This window comes from Ascaphus truei, chromosome 1, assembly GCF_040206685.1.
Source record: "Ascaphus truei isolate aAscTru1 chromosome 1, aAscTru1.hap1, whole genome shotgun sequence".
Lineage (NCBI taxonomy): Eukaryota > Metazoa > Chordata > Amphibia > Anura > Ascaphidae > Ascaphus > Ascaphus truei.
The window spans coordinates 45,750,983-45,763,324 of NC_134483.1; the positions used below are offsets into that span (position 1 = coordinate 45,750,983).

General features: G+C 40.2%; 1 long non-coding RNA gene across 1 annotated transcript in view; it reads left to right on the plus strand.

Moving 5' to 3' along the window:
• The first annotated feature begins 690 nt into the window (after positions 1–690).
• The window catches only part of LOC142487696 (uncharacterized), a 30,692-nt gene continuing 19,040 nt past the window's right edge, over positions 691–12,342 (plus strand). The window contains exons 1-2 of the long non-coding RNA XR_012799284.1: positions 691–932; positions 6,613–6,700. This is a non-coding gene — a long non-coding RNA (uncharacterized LOC142487696). The remainder of the gene's footprint in view (positions 933–6,612; positions 6,701–12,342) is intronic.

The following is a 12,342-nucleotide window of genomic DNA, read 5'->3' on the forward strand; positions in this document are numbered from 1 at the left end:
CCCACACCTCCCCGCGAACGGCCGCAGCGAGTAAGAGGAGGGGGGGTCCGCAATAGAAAGGGAGACCTGGCTACATATATATATATATATATATATATATATATCTTTTTAAATAAAACATGACAATTAAGATAAAATATACATTATATATATATAAAAAAATGATAGTTGGGCTAACTGACAGAGTAAGTGTCAACTATTTTAGGTTAACACCAAGGTAAATGAGTTTCCTTCCCACCCATTTATGTTAATCATAAATGTGTGGGAGGGAAACTCATCTCTTGGTGTTAACCTAAAATGGTTGACACTGTCAGTTAGCCCAACTGTCATTTTAGCTCCGCCCACTTATCCCAAATTGCAAATGACAAAGCTCTCCTGCACATTCCATATGTAAAGCTTCCCACCCTGATTTATTAACTCACAGCTAATGTATAAACTGCTGCTGGAGCACATAATGACTATATACTCCCTGTGCTGGTAGACTGTGTATGATAAATGCTTCATATTTATGTCCCTTGACTTTTAATTATTCTGGATAAACATTTATAAGATTATGCCTCACATGCACAGTTACTCACATGCAGGGAAACTGTGATGTCCTTAATCAGTGAAAGCAAGTACTGTACCTTTAAGAGAAATGACTGAGGCACGTGCATCGCAGCCATTTTGGAAAGAGCAGTTCTAACCTGTTGTTGTGGCAGAAAGACACAGCTCTATGCAGCTCCCGAGACAACTCACTAAATACTCTGTTATATCAAAGAAATAAGTTTGTTTTATACTTAGCTGTGTCCAGCAAGTGTGCTTGGAAGAAAGTAATGAAGTATTTCAGTATAACTGAGAACTTAACAGAAACATATGAGAGCACTTGTATTTCCCACATAGTTTAATAATTGCTGCTGCATTTATAGGCAGAGCTTTGGACTCCTATGAAGGTAATATTGAGTGCTGAGATGGCACACACTGCTGTATTATATTTGCCATTATATACCACATGTGAGGTATGGTATTTCCTTTGCATTAATACCATATGTATATATAAACTGTTTGTGTGTGCAACCCACACTGACCTCCTGTGTGCAGTTCTGCTGTAGCACATACATTGACACACTTGTTCCAGCAGATTGTGTACTATAAATGATTGATATATACATGTACCTTGACTTGCCACTATTCTTGATAAAACATACAGTAGGATTATACTTTACATTTTAACCATATGTATATAGTCACCCACATGCAGGGATGTTATTGAATTACTGTTTTTGTATACTTGTTAGATTTCAAAATTTCAGATTATTGATTCATAATGTTCACACAACTAAAATTAAATAATCTCCCCATAAATTACACCTTCCCAATTTAATTTCTATACAATTATTCACCAAATAAAAATGTTTATGCATATTATGTCTTTTCCTGATGCAACTACCTGCACTAAGACAGTCACCTACGTGACAAATGTTGTTCATGGTTCTCTCTTTTTATTATTTAAACGTCTAGTTTTTTTTTCCAGAGAGGATTGTGAGATGGGATAGATGAGACTTACATGACCCTGGTCAGACTCTCTCATGCCCCCTATGTAAGTCAGCGTGCTGCGGCTGCACTTACCTGCCTGCCCTCATACATTTGCCTGTTCTAGTTGGTAAACAGATGATGGCCACTAAAATTATATCTATTAATGCAAAGGGGCAAAATTCACATAGCAAAAGGAGACCAGGTGTATCTGAATTTAAAAGATTAAAGGCAGATGTGGCCTTTGCTCAGGAGACCCATTTTCCTAAACAGAAAGTTATTAAATTCATAGGAATTACACTCAATGATATTTCTCATCTTCAAGAATTAAGAAACATGGAGTTACTATTCTTTTCCCTAAAAATATTCCATTCCAATATGAAGCCAGAGAAAGATTTCTGATTTTAGGAAAAGATTTTAATTCTCTCATGAACCTGCTCTTAGACACCATGTGCAAACCAAACGCAAACTAAAAACCTCACAACTACAGTGAAAACTCTCATGACTCAGAATACTCTCTTAGGCCACGCTCAGACAGGCCGCGTTGCGCTTATTTGCGTGCGGACGTCCGTCGCAATTTATGATTGTTCGGTTGGAGTTTTCAAACTGAAAACTCCACCGGCGGCAAAGTGCAGCGTTGTCGCTGCGACATTTTGCCGCCACAAATAAAATTGAAATTTTGTGCTATTGTCGCGTTACGTGAGCTGGTTCAGCCAATAAAGGCGAACCAGCACCGTGACGTGTGCGTTACGTCCCCCGCCACGCCCCCAAATGCAACGACCCAACTCCTGCAGTTTGAGCAGAGATCACTGGGCGCGAACGCAAGCACGCTGAAGGAGCGGTCTGTCTGAGTGAGCCCTTAGACAGTTGGAGGATTGGTCATCCCTCTGCCAGAGATGATAGCTTTAATTTGCACCCACTCGACTGCTAAAACTCTGACTCAGGCCATCATTCTCTCCCGTCTCTATTAGTGTAACCTGCTGTCCGGCCTTCCTGCCTCTCACCTGTCTCCCCTACAATCTATCCTAAACGCTGCTGCCAGAATCACTCTACTCTTTCCTAGATCTGTCTCAGCATCTCCCCTCATGAAATCCCTCTCCTGGCTTCCAATCAAATCCCGCATCTCACACTCCATTCTTCTCCTCACTTTTAAAGCTTTACACTCTTCTGCCCCTCCTTACATCTCATCCCTAATTTCTCGTTATGCACCATCCAGACTCTTGCGTTCTTCTCAAGGAAGTCTTCTTTCTACCCCCTTTGTATCTAAAGCCCTCTCCGCCTTAAACCTTTTTCACTGGCTGCCCCACACCTCTGGAATGCCCTTCCCCTCGGTACCCGACTAGCACCCTCTCTATCCACCTTTAAGACCCACCTTAAGACACACTTGCTTAAAGAAGCATATGAATAGCACTGTGGATATTCTGAACACATGATACATAAAGTTTGGCCCCTGCAGACGCACTTACCAGAACTCCCTCCTACTGTCTCTGTACGTTCTCCCTACCTAACAATTAGACTGTAAGCTCCTCGGGGCAGGGACTCCTCTTCCTTAATGTTACTTTTATGTCTGAAGCACTTATTCCCATGACCTGTTATTTATATTATCTGTTAATTATTTGATTACCACGTGAAGCGCTATGTACATTAATGGCGCTTTATAAATAAATCCACAATACAATACCCACACAAAACACACTCAAGGATTGATTACATTCTTTTTTATTTTTTTTCCCCCAATCTTTTTTATTGTATTTTTTGAGACATACATATCTTTACATTTTAAAGGGAATATCACATTAAAGGCGGTACATATTATACGAAATATTTTTTTTGATCAGAGACTGGTAGTTTTCTCTCAGCAGGAAGTAACAAAAACACATGTTCTGACCATGCACATATAGAAGTATTTTTTCTCTTCAGAATGGGGAATATCAACCCAGACTATGGAAAAGCAATGATTTTCTACTTGACTGTTTTATAATGCAAACAATTGAAGGAAATTTATCTAGTTATTTTAATGTAAATGACACTAAAGATATTTCAATTGCTACCCTATGGGAAGGCCATAAGGCAGTTATTAGCATTGCCTCCACCCAGAGGATAAAAAGACAAGCGGAAACAATGTCTTTATCTAAAAAATTACAAAACATACAAGCAGCATATGAAAGGAGACCTACTGCTGCTGCCCCTCCTATCCTACTTACCCGTAAAAATGCGGGGATGTTTTAAATTTGTGTCAGGGTTTTCCACGCGTCGGCCGCATCAGACAAACACTAATGGCGTTTAACTTTGAAAGTGCCCGCGGTGCCGGAAAACAGCGAAAAAACGCTGCATCTGCCCGCGTTTTTAAAAATCCCGCGGTGGCGGCCGCAGGAGGTTAAAGGCGGCCGCCACTGTACTGATCTACGAAACAAACTGCCAGAATGTCAGAGTGAAATGTAACCTACTCATCTCCCAACAGGTGGAAAAGCACTTTTATGGATCAAATAAAAATATTAGGAAAAAGGAAACCAGGCTGCAAATATTTTAGCAAACAAATTGAGAAACGTACAAATACAAAATAATTTTCAGGAATTGTACACAGACACAGGTGAACTAACTCATGATCCCTCTATAATTAAAAAGGAATTCCTCTGCTTTTACTCCTCACTATGCAACATAGAAAACAAAAGTGAGTGGGACCCTGGGTGAGAGGGAAATCTCTACTGGTATTAACAAAAATTCCCTCTACTTACCATATCCCCATCTCAGGCAGAAGGACTGGACCCACCTATTACAGAGGCTGAGATAACCACAGTAATCAAACAATTAAATACACCCACCTCGCCCAGACGGAATGACCCATCTCTATTATAAAAAGTTTGGCTTCATCTTAGTGCAATATTTAACTGGACTATTTAACTATTAGAACAGTACACATTCTCCCTATAACAATGCATGAAGCAATCATCACTGCAATGCTTAAATAAGGTAAAGATGGCCGTAACTCTACTCACTGCTGGATGCGCACGTGCAAGATTACATCTGCGGTCTGTAGGGGAGCGATGTGATGCGCGAGGGGGCGAGGCATATCTGCCCTTCCATTGGCTGCCCGCTGAGCACGTGACCGCGTCGCTGCACAACAAAATTCTTGTCTTCCCTTGGCCTGCCCCATTGAGGGCCACTGGGGAACTGGCCTTATAGACCAATTTCTCTACTCAATTCAGGCCTTAATATTTTCTCTAAGATTTTAGTAAACAGACTAAATTAAATTCTCCCCTCGCTAATTAATTTGGATCAGGCTGGGATCATTCCAGGATCACAAACAAGTAACAACACAAGAAGCGTAATTTATCTAATTCACAAATGTAAACATGATGACAGTCCCATCCATGCGTCTATCCCTTGATGCCATGAAAGCATTTGACCAAATACACTGGAAATGTATGCATTCTGTCCTAGCAAATTTGGGCTTAGGCATGATTTTTTAAAATTGGTTACTGTCACTATACACATCCCTCAGATAGTTAGAATAAATGGAGCACTCTGAAACCTTTTTTTATATCAAACGGTAAACAACAAGGTTGACCTTTTTCCCCCTTAATTTTTGCCCTCATAATGGAACCACTGGAACACAGAATACGGAATAACCCAGATATATCAAGTATAGTTCGTGGAGATACACATCATAAAATAGGATTATACGCAGATGATGTACTTTTGACAATTACCAATCCGTTATCTCTGTTCCAAACATTATGAAGGAAATTGAATTATTCGGGGAACTCTCTAAATTCAGGATACATTTTTCCAAATCGCAGGCATGGAATCTCACAAAACACTCATGATTGAAACTGAACTTTCCCTTTAAATAGATCCATTCTCACATGATGTATTTGGGAATTAATATCACCCCTCTAAAAAGAGGACTTATTTGAGGCAAATTACCCTTCCCTCCTCACTTCCATACAGAAAGACTTTGAATAATGGGGGTCATACACCATCTCATGGTTTGGAAGAATTAACTCCATTAAGATGAATATTCTCCCAAGAATTTTATATTTATTTCAATACCTCTCAACTAATATACCAATGACTTTTTTACAAAAAATTATAAATCAATTTGTGTGATAGAGTAAGACTCCCCGGAGTAAGATATCAATATTATACCGTAGAACAGAAGAGGGCAGTCTGGGCCTGTTGTAAATTCAGGATTACTATCAAGCAACGTGCTTGAATGTGATGTGTGAGTGGCAGGTGGCCATGCAGCTGTGGCACTGGTTTCAGGACACAAGGGGGAGTAACCCAGGACAAATTTAGACAGTTTTACTGAAGTGAGGTCCCACCTCATTAATACCTTATATGTGTTCTCTTTCAATGTCGTCCATATGGAACTTTTGGCCGCTGCATTGAATATCTCAATCCATTCCTCGTCCTGTAAAGCCACGTCCAAGTCCGACTCCCAATGGGCCATGAAATGTAATTTCCGTGGATAGTCTTTACCCAAACTGATCACTTCTCCATACATTCTAGATGTTAGTCCCTGGGTGTCGTTACCCAACACAGAGCATTGCGAAATTCGTCAGCGGTGGACGTGCCGGGTGTTTGTTATAAAATGCCCGGATTTGGAGGTACCTAAAAAATTCTGTGTTAGGGATATCTTTTTCTGATTTAATCTGTTCGAATGGTGATTCTACCCTCAATCCTTCAGTCTCCCAAACCCCTGTTGTCTCCAAATGTAAAAATGCTTACTATCTAGCCCTGGAGCCAAATTTAGGGTTGCCATATTGAGGGGCCATCAGGGAATGCCTAGTAGTCAACAAGCATTTAAATTTGGAGTCCTCCCAGATTGCGAATTAATTGAGCATCGAGGAGAGCGGTTTGTTTAGTGCTTTAAGGATAGATTTGGGGTACCAAATTAGGTTACAGAGTTCCAATGGGGCGCATGGTTTGCTCTCTAAAGCCACCCATCTCCGCATGCCAGGGTCTATGTGCCACTGTATAATTTTACATAATTGAGCCGCTTTGTAATATGAGAGCAAGCAAGGTACCGCCAACCACCCAGCCGCCTTAGGTCTTTGAAGAATTCTCGCTTTAATACGTGGTTTCTTATTCTTCCAGATACATTTTGAAATCTGAGATTGTATGGACAAAATGTCTGCGGTAACTACTGGGATCAGAAGAGTCTGAAAGAAATATAGAATATGAGGTAGAAAATTCATTTTAACGCTGTAAATTCTTCCAATCCATGAGATTCCGTACGAGGACCACTCCCTCATGTCTCTTCTCAAGGACTGCAAGAGTTTAGGATAATTTGCCATATATAGCGATGTGAAATGTTTTGTGATATTTACCCCTAAATATTTGATAGCTTTGGGCTGCCAATTGAAATTGAAATTAATCTCTATTAATGTTTCCATTTGCTTTGGGATATTTATATTAAGGGCTTCAGATTTGGATTGGTTAATTTTAAATCCCGACACCCTGTTAAATTTCCCTAGCAGGTTGAAGAGGTTGGGTAGTGAGGCAAGAGGTCGCGATAATGTCAGAATAACATAATCCGCATATAACACCACTTTGTGGGATTGCGACTGAATTTGGATTCCCGATATGTCCTGGTTAAACAGGAATTTGAAATATTTTACAAGTTCTTCTAACTCCTCCCTTGTCGTCTATGCCGCTGCAATCACTTCCTCCTGTTTACTACAAAAAGAAAAAGCAAACATGAAGTAATGTGCAGATTTTAGGCTCAATAACATGCAGCCTGGCATAGGACCAAAGTGCACTTATACCAGTGACATGTTCTTTTAAGGTCAGTGTAGGTGATTATCACCTTCTATGGGACGATCATTTCTAAATACATACAATTTATCTTCAAAGTCATTATCTAGGGGAGAAAATAATAAACAATAATAAAACGTTAAAATCTGCATTAATCAAGAATGACACCTTTTAATAAGGAATCCTCAATACAATATATTGCAAATATCACGTGTCTCTTTATCCTGAAACAACCATTTTTATACTTTTCTTTATTCATTTGTAACGGTGTTTCCCCCACCCGATGGGAGATTCTGCCATTACAGCATGTGTGGTGTGGTGCATGCTAGTAAGCAGGAGGGCTGAGTCGTCTGCCGATGTTTGTGGGGACACAGGACAGGTTTCTGGGGTACTTACCCCACATGGTTCTCTAGCAGCGCCTCCATCTGCCGTAGGCTCTAGGTGAATGGAGGCAATCTCCTACGGTAGAAATACTCCCTCTTCTCTCTTCACTATCCTTGATTTTCTCCGACAGAGATGTCCGGAAGCGGCTGCTTCCTCAATAGGTTGTTAAAATTTCAAAAAATAAATAAATAAATATAACAAATGTTTTGTAGAACTCAAAAGATGTAAGTTAATATATAAGAAAAGAAGACAACAAGAGTATTATTTATGTTGTGATATAATGTTTAATTTTTTTCTTTTTATACACTGAAGTTGTAACAGATGTATGTTAAAACATGTTATATGATGTCATTCTCTCGAAAAACAATAAAAAAATTGAAACAAAAAAAAGAAATACTCCCTCTTCTGACAGTAAGATCACACAGAAGGTATATGAACAGGAACGGTTTTATTGGGGTCCACACTCACAAGCACGGCAGTTGTTTGCCCAACACAGTCTCTGAGTCGGCTACCCAGCTGTAGGATGGTCCCTGGACATCCACTAGGGGTCAAGGGCCCCAGCAGCTGTCATAGCTCTTCCCTGCCCCTCTAGCAGAGGAAAGGTCCACACTCACTCTCCCCCGAGGGGAAGAGAAACAGAGAAGGCCGAATGCTCAGGCACTCTGCTGTGTGTGACCTGGCACTACTAAATTTGGGCGGCAATACCCCTTAAGTACAGCCAGGAGCAGGGTACCAGGTCTGATCCAGGATTGGATATACTCAGGCCTAGTTCCACCTCCTTCGCCTGCAACCCAAGGGTACTGCAGGGAGTGGGGAAAACCCATGATTACCACTGGCAGACCTGCTCTTACCAACGCTTACGGCCAGTGAGGGCAGAGTGGTAGGCAGAAAAACAGTCCTGGCTACACATTTTTCCTTCTATTTTTTGGGAAGTTGCAATCCAGATGCAGACACGTCTGCCTGTATTATAGGATTGTGAGTTATATATTAGATTCCATTATTTCTCATGGGGTTTGCTGTTTATTAATCACATACTTTACATATACACACACTGCTCTTAACACACAAGCAGGACGAAGATATACATACTGCTCTAATATGCAGTATATTGCTCTGCATAGTTACACAGATACACACACTTCTATATTCTGATCTGCTTATACGAATATAGAAACAGACATACACTGGCGACACGTTTTAATCTTAGTTGGCTAGTTCCGCAAGCCGGGAGATTTCCCGGCTTGCTAGCCAAATCCCCTCGGCGTGCTGCGCGGTCACGCTTCATCGGGTGCCTGCGCCCCATGCACGCGTGCCCAGGGCTCCCCGAGGGAGCCCTGGTGTCCCGCGATGTGGGGGACGGCGGTGGGGGGTTCCGGGGGACCCGGCGGACCCGGAGAGGGGAGGGTGAAGCCCCGATCAGAGGACTGCTTCTCCGAGGCTTCGGCGCGCGCATGGGACATCCCGGCGCGCGCCCGGTTACTGTCGCGGTCGAGACCAGGTAAAGGTAAGAATAAACTCGGCCGCGACAGTTCCCTACTGAGCATACACAAATACTGTATATGCAAAAATGCATATGTATGTAGAATTTTGTGTATGTTGAATTTACAGCACACTAAAAATGTTAAAGAATAAAACGTGACACTTGCAAGCCTTCCAAGCTCGTCAGACATGGTTCTCTCCACTGTAAAGAGTGACACGAAGGAGTTAAAACAAAAGTCGAGGAGAATGGCAAATTAAGCAGAACACAGCTTACCCCACAAATTCAGCAAACCTAATGTCCCTTAAAACTATTTGCTGTAGGGCCTGCAACTTATTGCTCCTCTGGGAGTGAATTGAGGTAATAGGGTGACTTTTGGGTTGAAATCAGGTTCCAGAAAAAAGGATCCATGTTTTCAAATCCCACTAATTCTTTGAAACCCCAAATCAGCACATACAGTAACATCCTAATGAAATGACAAATATGTATAATAACTGCCCAAGTTAAAAGGGAAGGGAGCAGGGGCGTGGCTACCCAACTGCAGGATTATTACAGCTATATTAAGATATAATATTTACGCAAAAAATTGCATTAATAGTGGGCAAAGTTATTTAAACTACTTAGATGCAATTAAAAAAAAGTGTTCGATATGACAAATTTTTGAGACATTGCACCGATCTACCCTCAGCATTTCTCCAGCACACAGCGCTGCCTTAGAGGCAGAGACAGGGGAATATGAAGGAGCTATGACTCCAGATAACACTATTACTAGAAAAGATTTTCTCACCAATTCCAACCAACGCAGATTTAAATGTTACATAGTTACATAGATGATGAGGTTGAAAAAAGACGTACGTCCATCAAGTTCAACCTATGCTAAATTTAGACAACAGATACTTTATCCTTTATCTATACTTACTTATTGATCCAGAGGAAGGCAAACAAAACCCCCCAGAGTCATATCATCCAATAATGTCTCATAAGGGGAAAAATAAATTCCTTCCTGACTCCAAGAATTGGCAATCGGATTAATCCCTGGATGAACATATTTCCCATGTATACCAGTACTTATTTGGTATATCCCTGTATTCCTTTCCTATCTAAAAAGATGTCCAACCTTTTTTTTTAAACAAATCTATTGTATCTGCCATCACAGTCTCCATGGGTAATGAATTCCACATTTTAACTGCCCTTACTGTAAAGAACCCTTTCCTTTGTTGCTGGTGAAATCTCCTTTACTTCAACCTTAAGGGATGGCCCTGAGTCCTTTGTACTGCCCGTGGGATGAATAGGTCTTTTGAAAGCTCCTTGTATTGTCCCCGAATATATTTGTATATAGTCATCATATCCCCTCTTAGACGCCTCTTTTCTAATGTAAATAAATCTAATTTAGCTAGCCTTTCCTCATAAGTTAGATTGTCCATCCCCTTTATTAATTTGGTGGCTCTTCTCTGCACTCTCTCTAGTTCCATAATGCCTTTTCTTAGGATTGGTGCCAAAAATTGTACTCCATATTTAAGGTGAGGTCTTACTAATGCTTTGTAAAGGGGCATAATTATGTTTAATGAAAAACAAAAACAAAAATATAATGCTCACTAAATCAAATGGTGTAATAGTAATGTGGTTGTGCCTAAACCTTCAAGATTGACGGTGGGTGCAACTGATGAGCTGAATATACTAGAATTAACTACAGCTGAGAAGTGAAGACATATTTATTGCCACCACTTAGCAACTAGAAGCTCATTTTGGAAGTGCACTCCTAGGCATTAAAACTTAACATTTAATAGGTAAATAGAATAAAATAGGTTCTTAACATAAAGTGATAATATTAACTACATATAATGTACTGTGGCGGGAGGGAGTGAGGAGATGATAGATAGCCAAGGTATATAGTAAGGTATGCTGATGCCTAATAGTACTTAGCAAAAGCAGTGATACCACTTTGGCTTTAATTGGACCTGAAAGAGCGGTTCTTAAATAGGGGATACTCAATGTCTACATTGAAAAACGCATATCATCGCGCTAGAGACAGTGATAGAGCACAATTACTGGGCCCAAATATGAAACCACCTAATACACAGGTTCGCTGCATTGGAACCTATAATTATAGGTGGCATGAGATCAAGAAGATTTTTATGAAACATTGGTACATCTTAAGATCTGATGATGACCTTGTTAAAATACTAAAAGGTACTCCCAGTATCACTAGCAGGAGATCTGCTAATTTGCAGGATGGTCTTGTGCATAGTCATTTTAAACGCCCTACATTATCGACCTGGCTAACACCTCCACCAAAGGGCATGCACAAGTGCCAGAACTGCAAAGCATGCCAATACATCAACGCATTATATATGTTATATATATATGTTATATATATGTTAATATATTCTATATTTGGTCCTCAGATTTTGTGACTAATGAAGAGTTGCCTATCAGCATGTTTTTGCTCACTTACTCGAGTCCATATGTTTATACATGATTACAATATATTTTGATAATATACTAATTCAATGTCCCCCTCCCTTCCCTCCCTTTCCCCTTTTTCCTTCCCCTTTTACCTTCTCCCTTCCCCTTCCCCCCCCCCCTTTCCCCCTTTGCCTTCCCCCCCCTTCCCCTCTTTTCCCCCCTTCTCCTTCCTTTCACCCTTCCACTTCCCTTCATCAAACGAGATCTGCAATGTTCACACTGGTGCATTCTATTATCAACAATGATGAATTTGATTATTAATATTACGCTGAATCATGTAATGTTTTGTTAGTCTGGTTATATTGCATAAATCGCACTGATGTCATTATATCTCTAAATTCTCTAATTGCAATTGATTACTATTTGATTGAACAATGATACTAACAAACTGTACTAATTATAATACAAATGTACTAAGTGTATGTCTTAATATCATTGGAATATTAACTATTAGATATTGGAAATGCCCATTACCTTTTGCCATTACTTGTCTTTAATTATTATTACTCTTATTATTTTTTTTCTACAACAATATATATATATATTCTATGAAATGTATGTTTTCATATCTTTTGTACTTTATTAACACTATGAATTGTATTGTCATACTTTATTTAACATGTAGATTGCTTAAATGTTCTTTACTATTTTTGTTTTTAACGTCTCAGTCCCAACTGCGCATGACACTGATGCCTATGGGTGCCGCGCGATTGTCATCCAGCCGGGACTCAGTATCCCATCAT